Below are 10,307 nucleotides of genomic sequence, written 5' to 3' on the forward strand. Positions count from 1 at the left end.
CGCTTAGCATCGTACTCTCTAGGTCCATCCATATTGTTGCAAATGGTAAGATTTCATTCTTTTTTCTAGCTGAGTGATATTCCATCATATATATATATAAAACACATCTTCTTTATCCATTCATCTATCAATGGACTACTTAGTTTGTGTCTACATGTTGGCTGTTATATATAATGTGCAGTGAACATAGAAGTGCATATGTCTTTTTGAATTAGTGTTTTCATTTTCTTGGGGTAAATACCCAGAAGTGGAATTACTGGATGGTTTGGTAGTTCTATTTATAATTTTTTTTAAGAACCTTCATACTGTTTTTCATAGTAGCAGCACCAATTTACATTTCTACCAACAGTGCACAAGAATTTCTTTTCTCCACATCCTCATCATTTCTTGTTCTTGTTATTTCTTGTCTTTTTGATACTAGCCCTTCTGACTGGTGTGAGGTGAGATGTCATTGTGGTTTTGATTTACATTCCCCTGATGGGTGGCGATGTTGAGCATCTTTTCATGTGACTGTTGGCCATCTGTATGTCTTCTTTAGAAAAATGTCTATTTAGGTCCTCTGACCATTTCTTAATCATATTGTTCGCTTTTTATGTTGTTGAATTTTATGAGTTCTTTATGTATTTTCGATGTTAACCCCTTATTGGATATATCATTTGTAAACATCTGCCATTCTGTAGATTGCCCTTTCATTTTCATTCAAAGGCAGTCATTGCCCTTGATGGTTTCCTTCACTTTGTGAAAGCTTATTAGTTTGATGTAGTCCCAATAGTTTATTCTTGTTTTCATTTCCCTTGCCTGAGGAGACATATCTGGAAAAATATTGCTAAGACCAACATCCAAGAGTTTACTGCCTATGTTTTCTTCAGGAGTTTTTATGGTTTCAGGTCTTATATTTAAACAATCCCTTTTGAGTTTATTTTTGTATGTGGTGCAAGAAAGTGTCCAGTCTCATTCTTTTGCATGTAGCTGTGAATCTAGATTTTCTTGACAGTGGGTTTTCTTCAGTTTGAGGCTCTCTTCCCAAGGACTCATGCACTCCCTGTCTCCTGAGTGGAGCTGAAGCAGGGTGGGGTCTGGCTCTCCCCCATCTTCTGCTCTTGGGGTAGAAACATCTCCTTTCCTAAATCTGTGGCTACGATAGGGTCTGTGGACAGTTTGAATTTTTAAAATGGGAGACCCAGGAAAAACGTGGCTCTGAACAGGTATTATTTCCCAAATTCTAAAGAAAGCATACTCCTTACATGACAGCCAGCTGAAACCATGGCTGTAGAAGGAACCCCAGCCCCACTCAAGCATCTGCCCCTGGCTAAAACCAAATTTTAAAAGAAATTTGAGAGGATGAGTTTGGGGCCTGAGAAATTTTTAACTTCAGACTTCCAGCTCAAAAGAACAAGAAATTTTGATTTGGGATTTTAATTCCTTTGTACCTAATTATCTCTGGTTCACGAAATTCGCAAAAAGATTTTATCTTTAGACTTTAATTTTTTTCTGGGAATTTGATAATGAGAGAAAATTTACATTCACATTTGATGAAATTCCATATTTTCAGTTTTTATTATTATTATATATTAATATATTTATTCAGTCTCATGTGGAACCTCTGATACACTCTGTTGGGCATTGTAACTCTACATAGTTTAGAATGGGAAGTGGGGAATTGGTTTTCAGCCTTTGAAATGCAGTATCTTTAGTATTGACTAATAAGTGTACTTTCTCACCCATTTTCTAGCCTTCTTGGGTCAAAATCTAAACTCCCACCAACAGTCCCAGAATGATGCCCAGAAGAGAAGTGGATGTTTTGGGAGGAGCAGTTTTATGAGGGGTACTAAACAGAACAGCCAGTGGTTGACCACAGGCTTAGTAGCTAAATAAATGGGTTAAAAGAACAAAGACCTGGGCAATGTAGGAATGGAACTCCTTTCTTCTTCTCCTGGCTTCCTTGATGAAAGCTTTTTCCTAAGCACCCTCTCCCCTTTTTCCCACTCCATCTCAAGAGGGTGGGGTGATTTATCTGTTTGGTAAATCTCTGAAGAATAACCACTAATGCAAATTCTTTGCTCTGCTGTTCTTCCTCTTAGAAGCCAGCTGCCCTCTAGAAGCTCATATCCCCTGCTACTCCCCCAGTTCCTTTGCCCCTCCTGGGTTAAATCTGTTTAATTGTGGGATGAGTATTAGTAAGAACACATGGCTACAGACCTAGGGCCATATCCTTCAACCTCATCTCTACCAATAATAAGATGTAATGCATAATGCAGATTTCTATTTTTACTCTTTGTTTTATTTTCTCAGTTTGTCCTTAACTCAAGCAAGGAAGAGAGGTACTATTTATTGGGGGTCCTCTTGGGGACTCCAACAGAGGGTAATTAATATTTTCCAAAGAAAAATGCTATTCATTGCAATTCCAGAAGAGTAAATAGCAGAACCTCTTTTTTATTTTATTTTAATTCCAGTATAGTTAAAATACACTGATATATTACTTACAAGTATACAGTTAAGTTATTCAACAATTCTGTACATTACTCAGTGCTCATCGTGATAAGCGTACTCTTAAACAAAACCTTTTACAGACTCCTAAACATACCAAATAGCTGAATCTTGAAGACATGCGATATCTCAATATTAAGAAGAATTATATCCTCCCTTTAGCAAACATGAGCATTCTCTGATAGCCATCTTTCCCTGAATCACTTATAGCCACATTCAATGGAATATAAATAGTATAAACAGAAAAATATATACTATATGCTGAATTTACCAATTATTTCCATCAGAGAGTTCATTCCTTTGTTTTCTAACAGTAGTTAAAAGCAAACAAATAATTGAATGAGACATTTCCTGAACTCAGAAAGGAAAATCAGTGCAACTCCTTTTATTATAGCAGATCTAAAAAAAAAAAAAAAAAAAAAAATCAGAGCATTAACAAAAATCCAGAGAAAGACCTCTTGAAATAGAACCTAATTAATTTTCTTTAATAACAAAAATGTTTTACTGAAGGACAAAATGTAGTCCTGGCAAAGCTTAATGCTCCCCTGAACCCATCCTGTGCTGTGTGGCCAAACAGAAGTGTCTAATGTGATGTGACAAAAATAAAATTTAAAAAGGATAAAACTATTGCTCTCAAGAGTAAGATTCTTATCATTCTTCTAGCTAGTGATTGCCTTTGGGCTCTATTATTTTCAGGAACTGTTGATGCTCTTCACAGCAGGACAGATACATCAAAAAAGAGGAAATAAAGAATAGTGACAAAATAAATTTTGTAATATGCCATCAAAAATACTGGAAGGAGGGTGCCTGGCTGTCTAGGTCAGTGGAGCATGTGACTCTTGATCTTGAAGTTGTAAGTTTGAGCCCCATGTTGCGTATAGAGATGACTTAAAAATAAAAATCTTTAAAAAAAAGAATACTAGGAGGAATTGTGGATCATTTAGCAATTATTCCTGTTTTATTTTTTTAAGATTTTTTAAATTGATTTCATTTTAGGGAGAGAGAGAAAGCAGGGGGAGGGGCAGAGGGAGAGAATCTCAAGCAAACTCCCCGCTCCATCCCACTGTCTCCCCACTGAGCACAGAGCCTGATGCAAAACTCGATCTCACAACCCTGAGATCATGACCTGAGCCAAAGCCAAGAGTCAGATGCTTAAATGACTGCCCAGGTACCCCCAAATCATTTGTTTTAAAGTGGCACACTCAGAGCAAGAATGAAGATAAAGGAGGAGAGTATTATAGACCTCAATTGTCATTACAGTGGTTCCAAAGTACTTCTGATCATTAGAAATCATTTATTTTTAATGAAGAAGAAGAATTCTAACTGGCTTCTTTGCAGAAAATGACAAGCTAATTCAAAAATTCATGTGGACATATGGATCAAAAAAGAAATCTCAAGAAAATTTTTAAAATATTTTGAACTAAGTGAAAATATAACATAATTTGTGGGATACAGCAAAAACAATGCTTAGAGGGAAATTTATAGCATTGAATGTATGTATTAGAAGAGAAAGATCTAAAATCATTAAGCTTCCACCTAAAACTGGAAAAAGAAGAGCAAATTAAATTCAAAGTAAGCAGAAGTAAAGAAATAAAAATTAGAGGAGAAATTAATAAATTGAAAACTTCTCCATTGAAAACTGAAAATCAATGAAATGAAAAGCTGATTCTCTGAAAAGATCACTAAAACCAAAAAAAGCTTCTAGTCAAGCTATCCAAAAAAAGAGAGAAAACACAAGTTACAAATATCAAAAATGAAAGAGGGAACATCACTACAGACCCCATGAATATCAAAAGGATTGTAAAGGAATACTATCTCTGAACAACTCTTTGCTCATGAATTTGATAATCTAGATGGAATGGACCAATTCTTTCAAAGAAACGATCTGCCAAAACTCATACTAGAAGAAAGAGACAATCTGAATAAGCCTACATAACATTAAAGAAATGTAATTAATAAATAGTAACCTTCCAAAAGAAAAAGCACCAGGCCCAGATGGGTTTGCTGGTGAATTCTAAACAAATATTTAAGGAAGAAGTTTTTTCATACTCTGCAATCTCTTTCAGAAGACAGAAGCAGAGGGGATTCTTCCTAACTCATTCTGTGCCTCTCCTGCTGCTCATGCTCTCTCGCACATGCACTCTCTCTCTCAAATAAATAAAATTAAAAAAAAAAAAAGCTACAGTAATGAAGACAGTCTGGTATTGGCATAAGGATAAATATATAGGTCAGTGGAATAGAATTGAGAGCCCAGAAACAAGTCCTCACATTTATAGTTAGTTGATTTTTTAATGAGGGTGCCAAGACCATTAAATGGGAAAGCAAATGGTAGTGGGACAACTGAAGAGCCATAGTCAAAACAATGAAGTTGTCTAATCTCTTATGAGGAAGTTAGAAAGTGTTCATTTTGCCTGGCAGTTTTTCTTTCTACGGTTCTCAGAATGGTCCAAATGTACCATTTAGGGTCTCTTGGGATCTTCTGATATAATTTCAGAGAAAGAAATGCAACAGGTGGTTGGAAGATTAGGCATGAGAGTTTTCCTTTTCTTTTTAAAGAGTGAGGCATAGGAATAGCTGCAGTATATAAGAGAAATAATTGAGAACATTCTTTAAGCAACCAGTATGTTTTACACAGAGGAGAGGCTGCTTCAGCTGACAAAAAAGACTCAGTAGATTGGGAATTTGGGATGCTCTGAGTCAGCCAAATTGTCCAATATAGCTCATTCCAAGTATTCAGATACCATTCTTTGCTTATTGATATTCTAACTTCCTCATAAGAGATTAGACAAAGCTATGAATTAAAGTAATAAAATTTGGCAATCTTAAGAATCAAATGTTGTTTGGCTTACAACTGTTTCACTTCTTCAGCTGAAAGAGCTTATATCTTGAAAAAATCCTCATAAATTTTTATATCATAGTCGTAGAAAACCCTTGGGTTTCAATTGATAACTTGAACTAATAATGAAATCTCAACTTGGGGTGCCTGGGTGGCTCAGTAGGTTGAGTGTCTGACTCTTGGTTTCAGTTTGGGTCATGATGTTGGGGTCGTGGGATCAAGCCCCACTTCAGGCTCCCTGCTCAGTGGGGAGTCTGCTTGGAATTCTCTCTCTCTCTCTCTCTCTTCCTCTGCCCCTCCTCCCACCCCCACATGTGTGCTCTTTCTCTATAAAACTTTAAAAATAAAAAGAAAGAAATCTTAGCTTGTCAAAAAAAGAAGAAAAAGAAGAAATCTTATGTTGTCATTCATTTTTTAAGTTGTTCAGCAATTAGAAGTAATCACAACACCTCCGTGATCCTTGAATTCTGCCTATCTTTCATACTGTCCTATGGCTGTAGCAGCGCGAAACCCAAAGCCTTTCCTTCAACTGGCGTATCAGTACAAGTGATCCATGGAATGACTTAATTCGCTACTTTGCTACTATTTACCATGGGCTATGAAAATACAGTTCCTTAATAGTCACTGGATTCTCAAACCAGGCCAATTAACTAATCTCAGCTCCCCACCACTCCACCCCCTCCCTTTCCCTGAGAATCTATTGTCTATAACCATTCCTCGTAAAAATTTCTCCAGCTGTACATTTCTTGAAACAGTATTTGGTGGCTAGTCACAGATTAACTGGGAAAATAGGCAGGAATAAAGCGAAGCTATGCAGATAATACCACACTCAAAAACAGACTCAGAGAGCTAGTCCAGCAGGGCACTGCTACCCGTCACTGAACTCAGGAACCACAGCCAGCACCGTTGTCACCCCTGGCACTCGATACTGGATCCAACAACAGGCAACACAGGCACTCTTGTGCCTGCCAACTGGATGCTGCTGCCACTGACACCAGAAAAAAGTCTCCACTGTCCTTGTTTCTTTGTGTCATTGGTTTCAAATTCAAAATCCCAGATGAGTGTATCTGATTGGCAGAGCCTAAATCAAGGGCCCACATCCCAGCTGGCAGAGGAGCTAGGATACTAGATGTCTGTTCATTTCAGTTTCTCTTTGGGGAGGCAAGGAATCCCTCAAACGTGAAGAGCATTCAAATGCTGGACACCAATAATTACAAGTGTCCATTACACATATAATACTCTGAGCAAATGCTACTTAATAACCCTACAGTGGCCTCCAAGTGTTGAAGTGAAAGGAAGAGTCACATGTCTCTTGCTTTAAATCAGAAGACAGAAATGATTAAGTTTGGTGAGGGAGGCATGTCAAAAGCCAAGACAGATTGACAGGCTGGCCTCTTGCACCAGTTAGCCAAGTTGTAAATGCAAAGGAAAAGTTCTTAAAGGAAATTGAAAGTGCTACTCTAGTGAATACACAGATGATAAAAAAAAAAAAAAGCAAACAGCATTACCGCTCATATGGATAAGTTTTAATGGTCTGGAGAGATCAAACCAGCCACACCATTCCCAAAAGCCAAAGCTTAATCCAGAGCAAGGACCTAATTCTCTTCAGTTCTATGAAGGCTGAGAGAGGAAAGGAGGGTCCAGAAGTTTAGAGCTAGCGGAGGTTGGTGCATGAGATTTAAGGAAAGAAGCCTTCTCCATAACATAAAATTGCAAGGGGAAGCAGCAAGTGCTAATGTAGAAGCTGAAGCCAATTTTGCAGAAGGTCTAAGTGAAGATCATGAAGGTGGCTACACCAAACAACAGATTTTCAACATAGACAAAGAGTCTTCTATTGGAAAAAGATGGTAAGACTTTCATAGCTAGAGAGGTCAATGCCTGGCTTCAAAGCCTCAAAGGACAGGCTGACTCTCGTTAGGGGCTAATGCAGCTGGAAACTTGAATTTGAAGCCAATCCTCATTTACCATTTTGAAATGCCTAGGGCCCTTAAGAATTATGCTAAATCTACTCTGCCTTTGCTTTATAAATGGGACAAAGCCTGGATGACAGCACATCTGTTTACAACATGTTTACAATAATATTTACTGAATATTTTAAGCCTACTATTTAGATCTGCTGCTTAGGGGGGAAAAAAGTCCTTTAAAAATATTACTGCTCATTGACAACGTACCTGGTCACCCAAGAGCTCTGAAGGAGATGTACAATGAGATTAATGTTGTTTTCATGCCTGCTCAGACAAGATCTATTCTGCAGTCCATGGATCAAGGAGTCATTCTGACTTTCATGTCTTACTCTTTAAGAAATACATTTCCTGGGGCACCTGGGTGGCTCGGTCAGTTAAGTGTCCAACTCTTGATTGCGGCTCAGGTCATGATCTCAGAGTCATGAGATGGGGCCCCAAGTCAGGCTCCGTGCTGGGTGTGAAGCCTGCTTAGGATTCTCTCTCCCTCTCCCTCTGCCCCCACCCAAGTGTGTGCACCCGCCTTCTCTCTTTTTAAAATAAATAAATCTTTGAAAAGAAAAGAAAAAAGAGAAGACAAGGCAGAAAGACAGAAAGCCATTTCCTGAGCCTATAGCTGCCATAGAGAGGGCTCCTCTGATGGATCTGGGCAATGTAAATTGGAAACTTTCTATAAAGGATTCATCATTCCAGGTACCCTAAGAACCTTCATGATTCATGGAAGAGGTCAAAATATCAACATCAACAGAAGTTTGGAAGAAGTTGAGGCGCTTGGGTGGCTCAGTTGGTTAAATGTCTGAATTTGGCTCAGGTCATGATCTCAGGGTCCTGAGATGCAGTCTCATATCAAGCTCCCTGCTCAGTGGGGAGTCTGCTTGTCCCTCTGCCCCTCCTTCCCCCAGCTCATGATCTCTAAGTAAGTAAAATCGTAAAAAAAAAAAAAAAAGTTTGGAAGTTGACTCCAGCCTTCATGGATGACGACGAGGGGTTAAAGAGTTTAGTGGAATAAATAACTGCAGATGTGGTGGAAATAGCAAGAGAACTAGAATTAGAACTGGAGCCTGAGATGTGACCAAACTGCTGCAATCTCATAAAATTTTAATGGATAAGGAGTTGCTTCTTAAGGGTGAGCAAAGTGCTTTCTTGTGATAGAATCCGGTCCTGGTGAAGATGCTGTGAAGATTGTTGAAATGACAACAAAAGATTTAGAATATTACTTAGTTGATCAAACAGTGGCAGGGTTTGAGAAAATTGAATCCAATTTTGTTTTTTTGTTTATTTTTTAAGATTTTATTTATTTGACAGAGAGACAGCGAGAGAGGGAACACAAGCAGGGGGAGTGGGAAAGGGAGAAGTGGCACCCTGCTGAGCAGGGGACCCCCCCCCCCAATGCGGGTCTCCATCCCAGGACCCTGGGATAATGACCTGAGCCAAAGGCAGACGCTTAACCGACTGAGCCACCAGGCACCCTTTGAATCCAATTTTGAACGAAGTTCTGCTGTGAGTCAAGTGCTGTCAGTGTTGTATGCCCCAGAGAAATCATTCATGAAATGAAGAATCAATCGCTTCTCGACCTTTTGGCTAAGATCAAGTGAAATGAAGAGTCCATAAGTGCAACAAATTTCATTGCTGTCTTATTTTAAGGAATTGCTACAGCAACCCCAACCTTATCAGTCAGCAGCCATCAACATCAAGGCAAGACCCTCTGTCAGCAAAGATTGTCTCCCTGGAAGCTCAGCAGATAGTTAGCATTTTTTTAGAAATAAAGTATTTTTTAAAGTATGTACATTGTTTTTTTATACATGATGCTATTGCATACTTAACAGAGTACAGTATAGTATAAATATAATTTTTATATGCACTGGGACACCAAAAAATTCATCTGACTTAACTTTTGTGATACGCACTTTATTGTAGTGGTCTAGAAGAGAACCTGCAGTATCTCTAAGGTATGCCAGGATAGGCAAAAATCTCTTTACTAAATGATCCTGTGTATCATGGAAAGCAATTCAAGAAGCAATTACTATGATCTGCTGGTGTTCTCAAATAGTTTGCTTTCCAGACTAATGAAAGGACTGATATGCAAAGTTTGAATCAACTCTTGGCATATTTGCAGTATGTATTTGAGAACGGCTTAATCACTTTCTATTCTATTTAAGTAAAACCCATGCTATAAGAAAAGGGCTTTTTAAAATTTAATTACTTATTTTGTATGTCATAATGTGAATAGAAAAAAAAATCATAATCAGTATAATAAAGCACCATGAGTACAGCAAAGGAGGAGCTTTAACTTGGAATAACAGCTGCACCCACTATTATTCACAGAAAGGAGTTGGTGGGCAACAACTGCCACGAGTCTGTTTAAGGCAGAAAGGTCAGAGACACAACCAGCAAGACAACTTAGCAGTTGTATACCTGATTTGTTAGCACTGGTTTGATGAAATCAATGGGAAAGATAATGTGCCTAAAGAAAGCAGACTCGACCCTCTTATATGTAATACAAATGCTCTTTCGTTATAACATTCTTTATAGTGGCACAAGTCCTTCCCAAACTCCTCCCCAGACCTACCCCCATTGAAAAAAAAAAAAAAAGTCAGGGTGCCTGGCTGGCTCAGTCAATGGAACATGTGACTCTTGATCTCAGGGTCATGAATTCAAGCCCCACCTTGGGCCTAGAGCTTACTTAAAAAAAAAAAGTCATAGAAGTACATAAGGCCATTAAAGTATTGGTTTTTTTTAAAGATTTTATTTATTTATTTGACAGAGAGATACACAGCGAGAGAGGGAACACAAGCAGGGGGAGTGGGAGAGGGAGAAGCAGGCTTCCCGCGGAGCAGGGAGCCCAATGTGGGGCTCGATCCCAGGACCCTGGGATCATGACCTGAGCCGAAGGCAGACGCTTAACGGCTGAGCCACCCAGGCGCCCCAGGCCATTAAAGTATTAAGGGGAAAAAATAATGATTTTTTAAAATCCTCCTGGAGTGGGAAAGGCTTTTTAAAATATGAAATAAATTAAAAACTTG

The sequence above is a fragment of the Neomonachus schauinslandi genome, chromosome 7, assembly GCF_002201575.2.
Source record: "Neomonachus schauinslandi chromosome 7, ASM220157v2, whole genome shotgun sequence".
In the NCBI taxonomy this organism is placed as follows: domain Eukaryota; kingdom Metazoa; phylum Chordata; class Mammalia; order Carnivora; family Phocidae; genus Neomonachus; species Neomonachus schauinslandi.